Here is an 11,765-nt window from a genome sequence, read left to right on the forward strand (position 1 = left end):
AGATTAACGATAGATTGATTTGCATGAATAAAACGTATGCAAACCTGAGGTTTGGTGGAGAGATCAGCAACGGATTGCGGTTGTTCCTTGCTGTTAGGCTAGAAAACCTGAACAATTAAACGGTAGATTAATTTAGATTGATTCGCAAGAATAAAATATATGCGAACCTGAAATTTAGTGGAGAGAGACCAGCCGGCGACGTGCTGCGAACCAGGATGCAGCAGGGCTGCTAGCGGCATGCTGCGCAGCTACTGGATAGGGGCGGCATAGCTGTAGCGGAGGCGGAAGGGGCGACTGGAGACGCACGGGAGAGGGAGACGGGGAAAAGAGGCAAGGGTGTAGGGGGTATTTATAGGGGGAAGCTAGAGATAGATCTTGTTATCCATCTCCTATTAACAAGGAATAGATAATGTTTCAAGGGGATAAGATTTAGAATTAATTGGAATTGACTTTTTTGGTGGAGATAGAGATGGGGCTGCATGGCTTGGAGAGGAGGAGGAGAGGAAGAGGAGGTGCGACCAGGAGAGAAAAAAAAAGGAAAAGAGAAAAGAGAAAAGGAAAAGGGGAAAAAGGGAGAAGGGAAAAAGAAAAGAAAAAGGAAGGAGGGAAAAAAAAGAAATTGCCTCCAATTTTGCCGATCTTTATTAAGTTTATTAGAGCAAATTTTACTGACTGCAATTCAAATATAAATCCTGTTAATAATTTAAAATGCTTTCGGGACATTTTAGAATATCCGAAAAGCTTCCAATTAATTAAATTAATTTATTACACTAGGTTTCTCCTGAACTTTAATTAATAAATTATTTTTAATGCATTATTTATTTAATTCTTGGCTTGGGTAAAACTCAGTGCGTGACTTGTAGTTATCTCGAAGTGAACAGTCGAATCGAATCTTGCTTGAATCTGTATGAATGGTGAAGTTGATAATGCAACGAATCTAAATGTACCCTTCATGCTGGCGAGTTTTGCATCCAAAGTTGTGTTCGAGCACGAAGTGTTAACAAGGTGGATACACAATTTGTGTAGTTATCCCGAAGTTAATAGTCGAATCTTGGTTGAGCTTGTGTGAATGGTGAAGTTGTTGATGGAATGAAGCCAAGTGTGCCCTTCATTCTGTGGAGTTTGCTACCGAAGTTGTGTTCATGCACGAGTTGTAAACAAGGTGGATACAAAATTTGTGTAGTTATCTTGAAGTGAACAGTCGAATCTTGCTTGAATATATATGAATGGTGAAGTTGATAATGCAATGAATGTAACTGTACCGTTCATGCTCGCAAGTTTGGCAACCCAAGATGTCTTCGAGCATGAAGTGTTAATAAGGTGGATACACAATTTGTGTAGTTATCCCGAAGTTAATAGTCGAATCTTGTTCAACTTTGTATGAATGGTGAAGTTGATAATGCAAGGAATCAAAGTGTACCCTTCATGCTCGGGTGTTTTGGAACCGAAGTTGTGTTTCAGCATGAAGTGTAAACAAGGTGGATACACAATTTGTGTAGTTATCTCGAAGTGAACAGTCGAATCTTGCTTGAATTTGTATGAATGGCGAAGTTGATGATGCGATGAATCCTAGTGTACCCTTCATGCTTAGGAGTTTTACAACCAAACTTGTGTTCAAGCACGAAGTGTTAACAAGGTGGATACAAAATTTGTGTAGTTATCTCGAACTTAATAGTCGAATCTTGTTCAACTTTGTGTGAATGGTGAAATTGATAATGCAATGAATCTAAGTGTACCCTTCATGCTCGGGAGTTTTGCATCCAAAGTTGTGTTCGAGCACGAAGTGTTAACAAGGTGGATACACAATTTGTGTAGTTATCCCTATGTTAATAGTCGAATCTTGGTTGACATTGTATGAATGGTGAAGTTGTTGATGGAATGAAGCTAAGTGTGCCGTTCATTCCTTGGAGTTTGCTACCGAAGTTGTGTTCATGCACGAGGTGCAAACTAGGTGGATACACAATTTGTGTAGTTATCTCGAAGTTAATAATCGAATCTTGCTTGACATTGTATGAACTGTGAAGTTGTTGATGGAACGAAGCAAAGTGTGCCCTTCATTCTTTGGAGTTTTGCTACCGAAGTTGTATTCAAGCAACAAGTGTAAACAAGGTGGGTACACGATTTGTGTAGTTATCCTGAAGTTAATAGTCGAATCTTGGTTGACATTGTATGAACGGTGAAGTTGTTGATGGAATGAAGCAAAGTGTGCCCTTCATTCTTTGGAGTTTTGCTACCCTAGGTGTGTTCAAGGACAAAGTGTAAACAAGGTGGATACACAATTTGTGTAGTTATCTCGAAGTTAATAGTCAAATCTTGTTCAACTCTATATGAATGGTGAAGTTGATAATGGAACGAATCTAAGGGTACACATCATGCTCGGGAGTTTTGCAACCAAAGTTGTGTTTGAGCACGAAGTGTAAACAAGGTGGATACAAAATTTGTGTAGTTATCTCGAAGTCAACAGTTGAAGCTTGCTTGAATTTGTATGAATGGTGAAGTTGATGATGCGATGAATCAAAGTGTACCCTTCATGCTCGGGAGTTTTGCAGCCAAAGTTGTGTTCAAGCACGAAGTCCTAACATGGCGGATTCAAAATTTGTGTAGTTATCTCAAAGTTAATAGTCGAATCTTGTTCAACTTTGTATGAATAGTGAAGTTGATAATGCAATGAATCTAAGTGTACCCTTCATGCTCGGGAGTTTTGGAACCGAAGTTGTGTTTCAGCTTGAAGTGTAAACAAGGTGGATACACAATTTGTGTAGTTGTCTCGAAGTGATCAGTCGAATCTCGGTTGACATTGTATGAACGGTGAAGTTGTTGATGGAATGAATCCAAGTGTGCCCATCATTCTTTGGAGTTTAGCTACCGAAGGTGTGTTCAAGGACGAAGTGTAAACAGGGTGGATACACAATTTGTGTAGTTATCTCGAAGTTAATAGTCGAATCTTGTTCAACTCTGTATGAATGCTGAAGTTGATAATGCAACGAATCTAAGTGTACCCATCATGCTCGGGAGTTTTGCAACCGAAGTTGTGTTTGAGCACGAAGTGTAAACAAGGTGGATACAAAATTTGTGTACTTATCTCGAATTGAATAGTCGAAGCTTGCTTGAATTTGTATGAATGGTGAAGTTGATGACGCGATGAATCCATGTGTACCCTTCATGCTCGGGAGTTTTGCAGCCAAAGTTATGTTTGAGCACGAAGTGTTAACAAGGTGTATACAAAATTTGTGTAGTTATCTTGAAGTTAATAATCGAATCTTGTTCAACTTTGTATGAATGGTGAAGTTCATATTGCAACGAATCTAAGTGTACCCTTCATGGTCGGGAGTTTTGCAACCGATGTTGTGTTTGAGCATGAAGTGTAAACCAGGTGGATACAAAATTTGTGTAGTTATCTCGAAGTAAACAGTCGAATCTTGCTTGAAAATGTATGAATGGTGAAGTTGATGATGGAATCAATCCAAGTGTACCGTTCATTCCTGGGAATTTTGCTACCGAATTGGTGTTCGAGCACGAAGTGTTAACAAGGTGGATACACAATTTGTGTAGTTATCTCCAAGTTAATAGTCGAATCTTGTTCAACTTTGTACGAATGGTGAAGTTGATAACGCAATGAATCTAAGTGTACCCTTCATGCTCGCAAGTTTTGCAACCAAAGTTGTGTTCGAGCATGAAGTGTTAACAAGGTGGATACACAATTTTTGTAGTTATGCGGAAGTTAATAGTCGAATCTTGGTTGACATTGTATGAATGGTGAAGTTGTTGATGGAATGAAGCCAAGTGTGCCCTTCATTCTTTGGAGTTTAGCTACCGAAGGTGTGTTCAAGGACGAAGTGTAAACAAGGTGGATACACAACTTGTGTAGTTATCTCGAAGTTAATAGTGAAATCTTATTCACCTTTGTATGAATGCTGAAGTCGATAATGCAACGAATCTAAGTGTACCCCTAATGTTCGGGAGTTTTGTAACCGAAGTTGTGTTTGAGCACGAAGTGTAAACAAGGTGGATACACAATTTGTGTAGTTATCTCGATGTTAATAGTCGTATCTTGTTCAACTTTGTATGAATGGTGAAGTTGATAATGCAACGAATCTAAGTGTACCCTTCATGCTCGGGAGTTTTGTAACCGAAGTTGTGTTTGAGCACGAAGTGTAAACATGGTGGATACACTATTTGCGTAGTTATCTCGAAGGGAACAGTCAAATCTTCATTGACTTTGTATGAATGGTAAAGTTGATGATGCAAGGAATCCAAGTGTACCCTTCATGCTTGGGAGTTTTGCAACCGAAGTTGGGTTCGTGCACGAAGTGTAAGCAAGGTGGATACACAATTTGTGTAGATATCTCGAAGTTAATAGTCGAATCTTGTTCGACTCTGTATGAATAATGAAGTTGATAATGCAACGAATCTAAGTGTACCCTTCATGCTCGGGAGTTTTGCAACCGAAGTTGTGTTTGAGCACGAAGTGTAAACAAGGTTGATACATAATTTGTGCAGTTATCTCGAAGTGAACAGTCGAATCTTGATTGACTTTGTATGAATGGTGAAGGTGATGATGGAATGAATCCAAGTATACCCTTCATTCTTTGGAGTTTTGCTAGTGAAGGTTTTTTCGAGCATGAAGAGTAAACAAGGTGGATACACAATTTGTGTAGTTATCTCGAAGTTAATAGTCGAATCCTTATTGACTTTGTATGAATGGTGAAGTTGATGATAGAATCAATCCAGGTGTACCCTTCATTCCTGGGAGTTTTGCTACCGAATTTGTGTTTGAGCACGAAGTGGAAATAAAGTGGCTATACAATTTGTGTAGTTATCTGAAAGTTAATAGTAGAATCTTTTTCCACTTTGTATGATTGGTGAAGTTTATAATGCAATGAATCTAAGTGTACGCTTCATGCTCAGGAGTTTTGCAACAGAAGTTGTGTTCGAGCGTGAAGTGTAAACAAGGTGATACACAATTTGTGTAGTTATCTCGATGTTAATAGTCGAATTCTTGTTGACTTTATCTGAATGGTGAAGTTGATGATGGAATGAATCCAACTGTACCCTTCATTCATACTTTGAATGTTTTGCTACTGAATTTGTGTTCAAACACGAAGTGTTAAGAAAGTGGCTACATAAGTTGTGTAGTTATCTCGAAGTTCATTCTCGAATCTTGTTCAACTTTGTATGAATGGTGTAGTTGTCATGCCCTGAGTTTTACCCAAGCCATGAATTAATTAAATAATACATTAAAAATAATTTGTTAATTAAAGTTCAAGAGAAAACCCAATGTAATTTAATTTAATTAATTGGAAGCTTTTCGGAATGATCTAAAATATCCCAAAAGCATTTTAAATTATTAACAGGATTTATATTTGAATTGCAGTCAGTAAAATTTGCTCAAATAAACTTAATAAACATCAGCAAAATTGGAGGCAATTTCTTTTTTTTTCCTCCTTCCTTTTTCTTTCGTTCTCCCGGTCATCCGTCCATTCTTTCTTTAGCCATAGGTTTTCGTTTTCGGGCTGAAATTTGAGTTTCGCTCAGGTTTCTAGCCCAAAAAGGCCACAGGCCTTCCCCTCTCCTCCCGGCAGCCCACCTCCTCCTGTGCCGCACTCCCACCTGCCCACCAGGCCGTGTGCAACCTCCCCCCTTGCCCCAGGATCGTACTCTCCCCTTTCGCTCCCCCTGTGTGCGCCCCTGCAGCCAACCCTCACGCCGTGAGTCAGCCCCCACCTCTCTCCCTCACGGTAAAATCAATTCCTAAACTATTGGGACACTATTTCTTATCCCTTTGAAACTTTATCTATTCCTTTTTAATAGGGGATGGATAATTAGATTTATCTCTACCCTCTCCTATAAATAGACCCCTAGAGCCTCGCCTCTTTTCCCCTTTTTTTTCAGCAGCGTCGCGCCCACGCCATGTCCCTGCCGAGTTGTCTCCCCTGCCGATCAGCCACCACCCTCCTTGCCGCTGATCATCTGCTGGTCGTCCTCTCGGTCACTTCATCAAGGTTCATCCATGCCAAACAGCAAGAAACAGCAGCCGTTGGCCGAGCCCTTTGTTGCAGCCTCGCTGGACGTCCTTGCCACCAATCTTCTGCTGCTGCATGTCCCTGTTCTGTTCATGCCAAACAGCAAACAAGCAGCAGCAATACGTCATCAATTTCTCCACTCAATTTCAGGTTCGCATATATTTTATTCTTGCGAATCAATCTAAATTCATCTACCGTTTATTTGTTTAGGTTTTCTAGCCGAACAACAAGGAACAGCAGCAATCCATCATCGATCTCTCCACCAAATCTCAGGTTCGCATACGTTTTACTCATGCGAATCAATCTATTTTTGATCTACCGTGTAATTGCTTAGGTTTTCCAATCTATTAGCTAACGTGAGATTGATCTACAGTGCGGACTTTAATTTCATATACGTAGAATGGTTTTATGTTAAAGTCGTTTAGTTTCTAGTTTAGCAAGTCGTTAAATCTCAATTTAGCAGGTCGTTAATTCCCGTCGTTGTTTCGCTAACAGTGCACGGTTTCGCGTTTCGGATCTAATTCGTCGTGCGAATCTATATTCGCGCATGTTTTAGTTCTGTTTTGCGAGTACACGTTCTGTTCGCAATTTCACGAGCTGCGGCCCAACCTGCGCTCTAAGTCTCCATCGCCTCCTTCGGCCCACATCCCTTCAGCCCAACATGTCGGCCCACTCCCTCTGCTCGGCCTTTCTCCTCCCGCGCCCTCCTTTCCTTCCTCTCTAGGCCGGCCCAAGTCTTCTCCCGGCCCAACTCACTCCTGCCTTCCCCTCCTTCACCCTCTCCCGCACCGGGCCAGCCCAAAGGCCACGGCCCAGCCGCCTAGCCACTCCTACCTCCCTCCTCTCTCTTCTTTTCCTTTCTGGGCCGAGCCAGGCTATGGCCCATCGCACTTGCACCCAAGTCCTCTTCACCTCCTCCCCACCTGGGACACCGACAGGTGAGGCCCACCAGTCGGGTCCGTCGTCCACCCCTCCACCTGCGTCCGTGCCCCAGTCGTGCCGTGCCCTCGCACCCGCGTCGCCGTCCCGCTCGGCCGGCGCCTCGGTCTCCCTTCCTTTCCTCTCCTCGGCTATCGCCGTTGCTGGCCGTTGTTCGCCGCGTCCGCTCGCACCGCCGCCTCTCTCGCGCCGCCATCGTTGGCAGCGAGCTACCTCTCCTCTGCCTCACCTCGCTGCCGCAACCGCACCTTCACGTTGTGCCGCTGGTGCGCTCTCGCCGCTGCGCTCCCGCGCCTACGCCGCGCGCCTTGCCCTGCGTCGCGTTGCCGTCGCACGCACGCCCCGCCGTGTCCGCTCGCTATCGCTGTCGGCTGTATCTCACCACTGTTGTCGTGTTGAGCCGCGCAGCTCACCGCCGTGCTACGCCCTCGCCGCCTCGCCTCACCAGCCCAACGGCCGTGCTCGTTTTTCTCGGTCGCCAGCCATCGCGCGCCCGCTAAACTGCCGCCCCGCAACCGCCAGCCGTTTCCCACGCGCCACGCCAACCACCTCCCCGCCCTTTCTGCGAGCGCCGCCACCTCCCGCCCGTATTTAACCTCCCCATCGGTCGCGCTGCCGCCCCCTTCGCTCACTCTCGCGCTCGCCTCTCACTGCCGCGCTTCACCGCCATCGGGACCACGCAGCCGATCGCCGTGGCTGAACGACGCCTTCGCTGCCGCTCCTCCGCTTCGCTGTTGTCACGCCCGGAGTTTCGTCCTAAGCCTAAATCGTAAAAAGAAATCCGTAAATAACAATTGGCTTAATGAACTCAGGAAAAATCGAGGCTCGCAAATCGACTAACAGGATTTAAATCTAAATTGCAGAAGTATAAAATTTGGCCAAACAAATTAATTTAAAACTCGGCAAAAGTGGGGTTTTCCTTTTTCCCTCCTTTTTCCTTTCTTTTTCCCTTCCTTCTCTAATTGGGCCGAAGTCCAATTTTTGTCCCTCTCTTTTTTTTCCTTTTCTTTTTCTTTTCTTTTCCTTCCTGGGCCGGCCCAGCCGAGCCGGCCCACTCCTCCTCAGCCGGCCCAGCCGAGCCGGCCCAGCCGAGCCGGCCTCCCTCCGCCCGCCAGCGCGTGCCCCGCCTGGGCCGCGGCTTCGGCCCAGCTCGCCGCGACGCCCGCGCCGCGAGTCCGCGCCGCCTCCCTCCTCTCTCGCGCGCCACTGACAGGTGGGGCCCACCTGTCAGTGACCGTTTCGGCCGCCCGCGCCCGCGCCGCGCCGGCCGAGTCCGAGTCCGCCGCCGCGCCGCAACCGCCGCCGCCGCATCCACCGCCGCCGAGACCGCGTCGTCGCCGACCCGGTCTCCAACCTCCACCCGCCCTAGCCGGTGCTGCCACCCTATAAATCCCGAGCCGCCGCGCGCCGTCGCTCACTTTCCGCCATCGCTCGTGTCGCCGCCGCGCTGCTGCATCTCGCCGCCGCCGCGCCACTTCGCCGTCGGACGCCTTCGCCGCTGTCCAGCCGCGTCATCACCTCCGCGCCGCTGTCGCCGACCGGTCGCCATCCTCGTCGTCGCCGGTGAGCGCCCCCGCGCCGCGCATTCCTCCGTCGCGCCGTCGTCGTCGCGACCGGTCGCCTCGCCGCCGCCGATCGATCTCCGCCGCCACCGCCGATCTCCCGCACAAGCCCGCGTCGCCACCTCCGCCTCGGTCTCGCCGACCCGCCCGCGCCCTCGCCGCCGCCGGTGAGCACCCGCACCCTCCTCCCCTCTTTCTCCCCCTTTCCGGCCGACCGCGGCCGAGTCGCGCGCCGTCGCCGGACGAGACCGAAGCTCGCCCCTCCCGCCGGCCGCCGTGGTCGTCGTCGCCTCCGCGTCGCCAACGTCTGGCCGCCGTCGCTTGCACCCGCGCGTGCCGTGTCGTCGCTGCTCGCCAGCCGCCGTCGCCGCTGGTCGGCCGGGTTGCGCCCGTGCGTCGCCGCCCCGGCCGTCGTCGCCGTCGCGCCGTCGCCGCTCGCCGGTCGTCGCCGTCGCGCCGTCGCCGTCGCGCCGCCGTCGCCTCGCGCCACCGCCGCGTCGCCCGCCGCTCCCGCCGGTCGCCGCCGTCCGCCCGAGCCGCGCTCTGCTCTGTTCCCCTCTCGCTGACGAGTGGGCCCCACCCGTCAGTCACCCCGCGCCCCTCCTTCCTCTCTCCTCCCGTGGGTCCCGCATGTCAGTCTCTCCCTCTCCCTCTCTCTCACCGACAGGTGGTCCCCACCTGTCAGCCGTCAGCTTCCTCTCTCCTCGCTGACGTCAGCAGCCCCATTAATTGCGCAATAATTGATTTAGGACTTTTCTGTTTAGTTAAAAAACCCAGAAAACTTCTAAAATTCATAAGTAATTCATCTAGTCTCCGTTTAGGTCCATTCAAATTTCATTAAATTCATAAAATTATCAAGAATCCATTAAAAATAGTTTCTTTTGCTGTTTCAGTAGAGTTTGTGCCTGTTTTATTTATTTTTGGTGCTTTGTCGCTTAGATTCGGACCCCGCTGAAGAGCCGGTTTACTTCGAGATCGTCGCCGAAGTTCCCCAAGGGCCAGAGCAAGGCAAGTGACACTCATCCTTGAACATATTGAACCCATTATTGCAAATTCCCCGCTTATTTATTTCAAATATGCATTGTTTTAATTAAAGTACTTACTTTATGCTATTCTCGGGTAAACCTTATTATTATGCCGTTGGTTATCCAACTTTATTCATTGCTGGACCAGGGGTAAATTGACTAGAGTTAGGCCTAGGTTAATGCTTAGCCATGCTTAGAACAAATAGCTCATGGGATCACATTTAATCATGCTTAGTTCTGAATAGCTCAGATACTGATTCACTACCCGGTTCGGGTTAATGTCAACTAAAATATTGATAATGGTGGGCTGTGGGTGCATCGTTTTGAGAGTCGCACCCATGGTAATTAAGGACCGGTTCACGGGAAACCCTGGAAGTAATTAAGTGCTAACCACATGCCGAAATGGGTAAGGTGGGATTTGGAGCATGACTTCGAACTATTTGACGTACCCAGGCAAGGGTAGGCATGATGGAGTATGGACGGGCAATCGTGGTGTAACGAAAGCTTCTCCTGCTTCCGGATCTACCAAGGCACAAGAGGGGACTGCCCGACTTGGTGTAAAGGAGGGTGTGAAACCTGAAGTGTGGTGCGATTAAATAGGGAGGGTTGTGTAACGGGTCCTATCACGGTCTCCTTTCCGGTATGCCGTGGTGGTATGTCGGCACACGTTCAAGTGTAGTGGAGTCGTGTCTTGTGGGTACAGTAGTACACCTCTGATCAGAGTATAAACTATTCGAATAGCCGTGCCCACGGTTACGGGCGAACTCCCAGCCTCACTGTGATTAGTGAACCTTAATAACTTGAGTAAACTTGTTATCACTTGGGACTACTGCAACGTGGTGTAACGTTGAGTAGTGGTTGGGCCTGTTGCAACGTGGTGTAACGTTGAACAGTGTTGTGGTACTTTACAACTGCTTATTTTATTTATGTTTTACTGTACTTATTTACCTTTGTTCTTTAAGCTCTGTTATTTATTTAAACTGCTGCTTTATCGCAACTACCCCTAGCCTGTCCTTGTAAACCCCGTTGCATCATGTATTCTCCCCTTGTCCGTCTTACTTGTTGAGTACGGTGGTTTGTACTCAGCCTTGCTTAACTTTCCCAACGCAGACCTAGAAGCAGAGTCCGATGGAGGTGCCTCCCAGGAGTGAGCTGTTCTGCCGTCGAAATGTTGCCTGTGGTCTGGAGCCGTACCCGCTGGAGCTAGTCTACCCTTTTGTTTTTCTTTCCGCTGCATTTCCGCTAGAATAAGTGTAATTTTCAGTTGTTTCTAAGAACGATGGTTATGTAATGAACATTGTCTCTTTGTGTACCCTGGCTGGTCCTGGACAGGGATTTAATACACAATTAAGTTCAGAAATTCGTGTGAGGAATTTCTGGGCGTGACAGCTGTCGTCGTCACCGGTGAATAGCCATACCCAATTCCTGCCGACGACAACCGATCTCGCCTTCTGCCGCCGAGTGCGCTCTTCGCCAGCCATCACCCCGTGTTTCGCGACCTCGCCGAGTCCTCACTGCCGACGTCGTCGCCGGTGAGCGACCCCTCTTCCCTATCTCCCTCTCTGTCACGCCCAGAAATTCCTCACACGAATTTTTGAACTTAGTTGTGTATTAAATCCCTGTCCAGGACCAGCCAGGGTAAACAAAAAGACAATGTTGATTACATAACCATCGTTCTTAGAAACAACTGAAAATTACACTTATTCTAGCGGAAATGCAGCGGAAAGAAAAACAAAGGAGTAGACTAGCTCCAGCGGGTACGGCTCCAGTCCACAGGCAACACTTCGACGGCGGAACAGCTCACTCCTGAGAGGCACCTCCATCGAACTCTGCTTCTAGCTCTGGGTTAGGAAAGTTAAGCAAGGCTGAGTACAAACCACCGTACTCAACAAGTAACACGGACAAGGGGGAAAATAAATGATGCAACGTGATTTACAAGGACAGGCTAAGGTTAGTTGCGATAAAGCAGTAGTTTAAATAAATAACAGAGCTTAAAGAATAAAGGTAATTAAGTACAGTAAAGCATAAATAAAAAAATAAGCAGTTGGAAAGTACCACAACACTGTCCAACGTTACACCACGTTGCAACAGGCCTAACCACTACTCAACGTTACACCACGTTGCAGTAGTCCCGAGTGATAACCAATTACTCAAGTTATTAAAGTTCACTAATCACAGTGAAGCTGGGAGTTCGCCCGTAACCGTGGGCACGGCTA

The sequence above is a fragment of the Oryza brachyantha genome, chromosome 2 (assembly GCF_000231095.2).
Source record: "Oryza brachyantha chromosome 2, ObraRS2, whole genome shotgun sequence".
Classification (NCBI taxonomy): domain Eukaryota; kingdom Viridiplantae; phylum Streptophyta; class Magnoliopsida; order Poales; family Poaceae; genus Oryza; species Oryza brachyantha.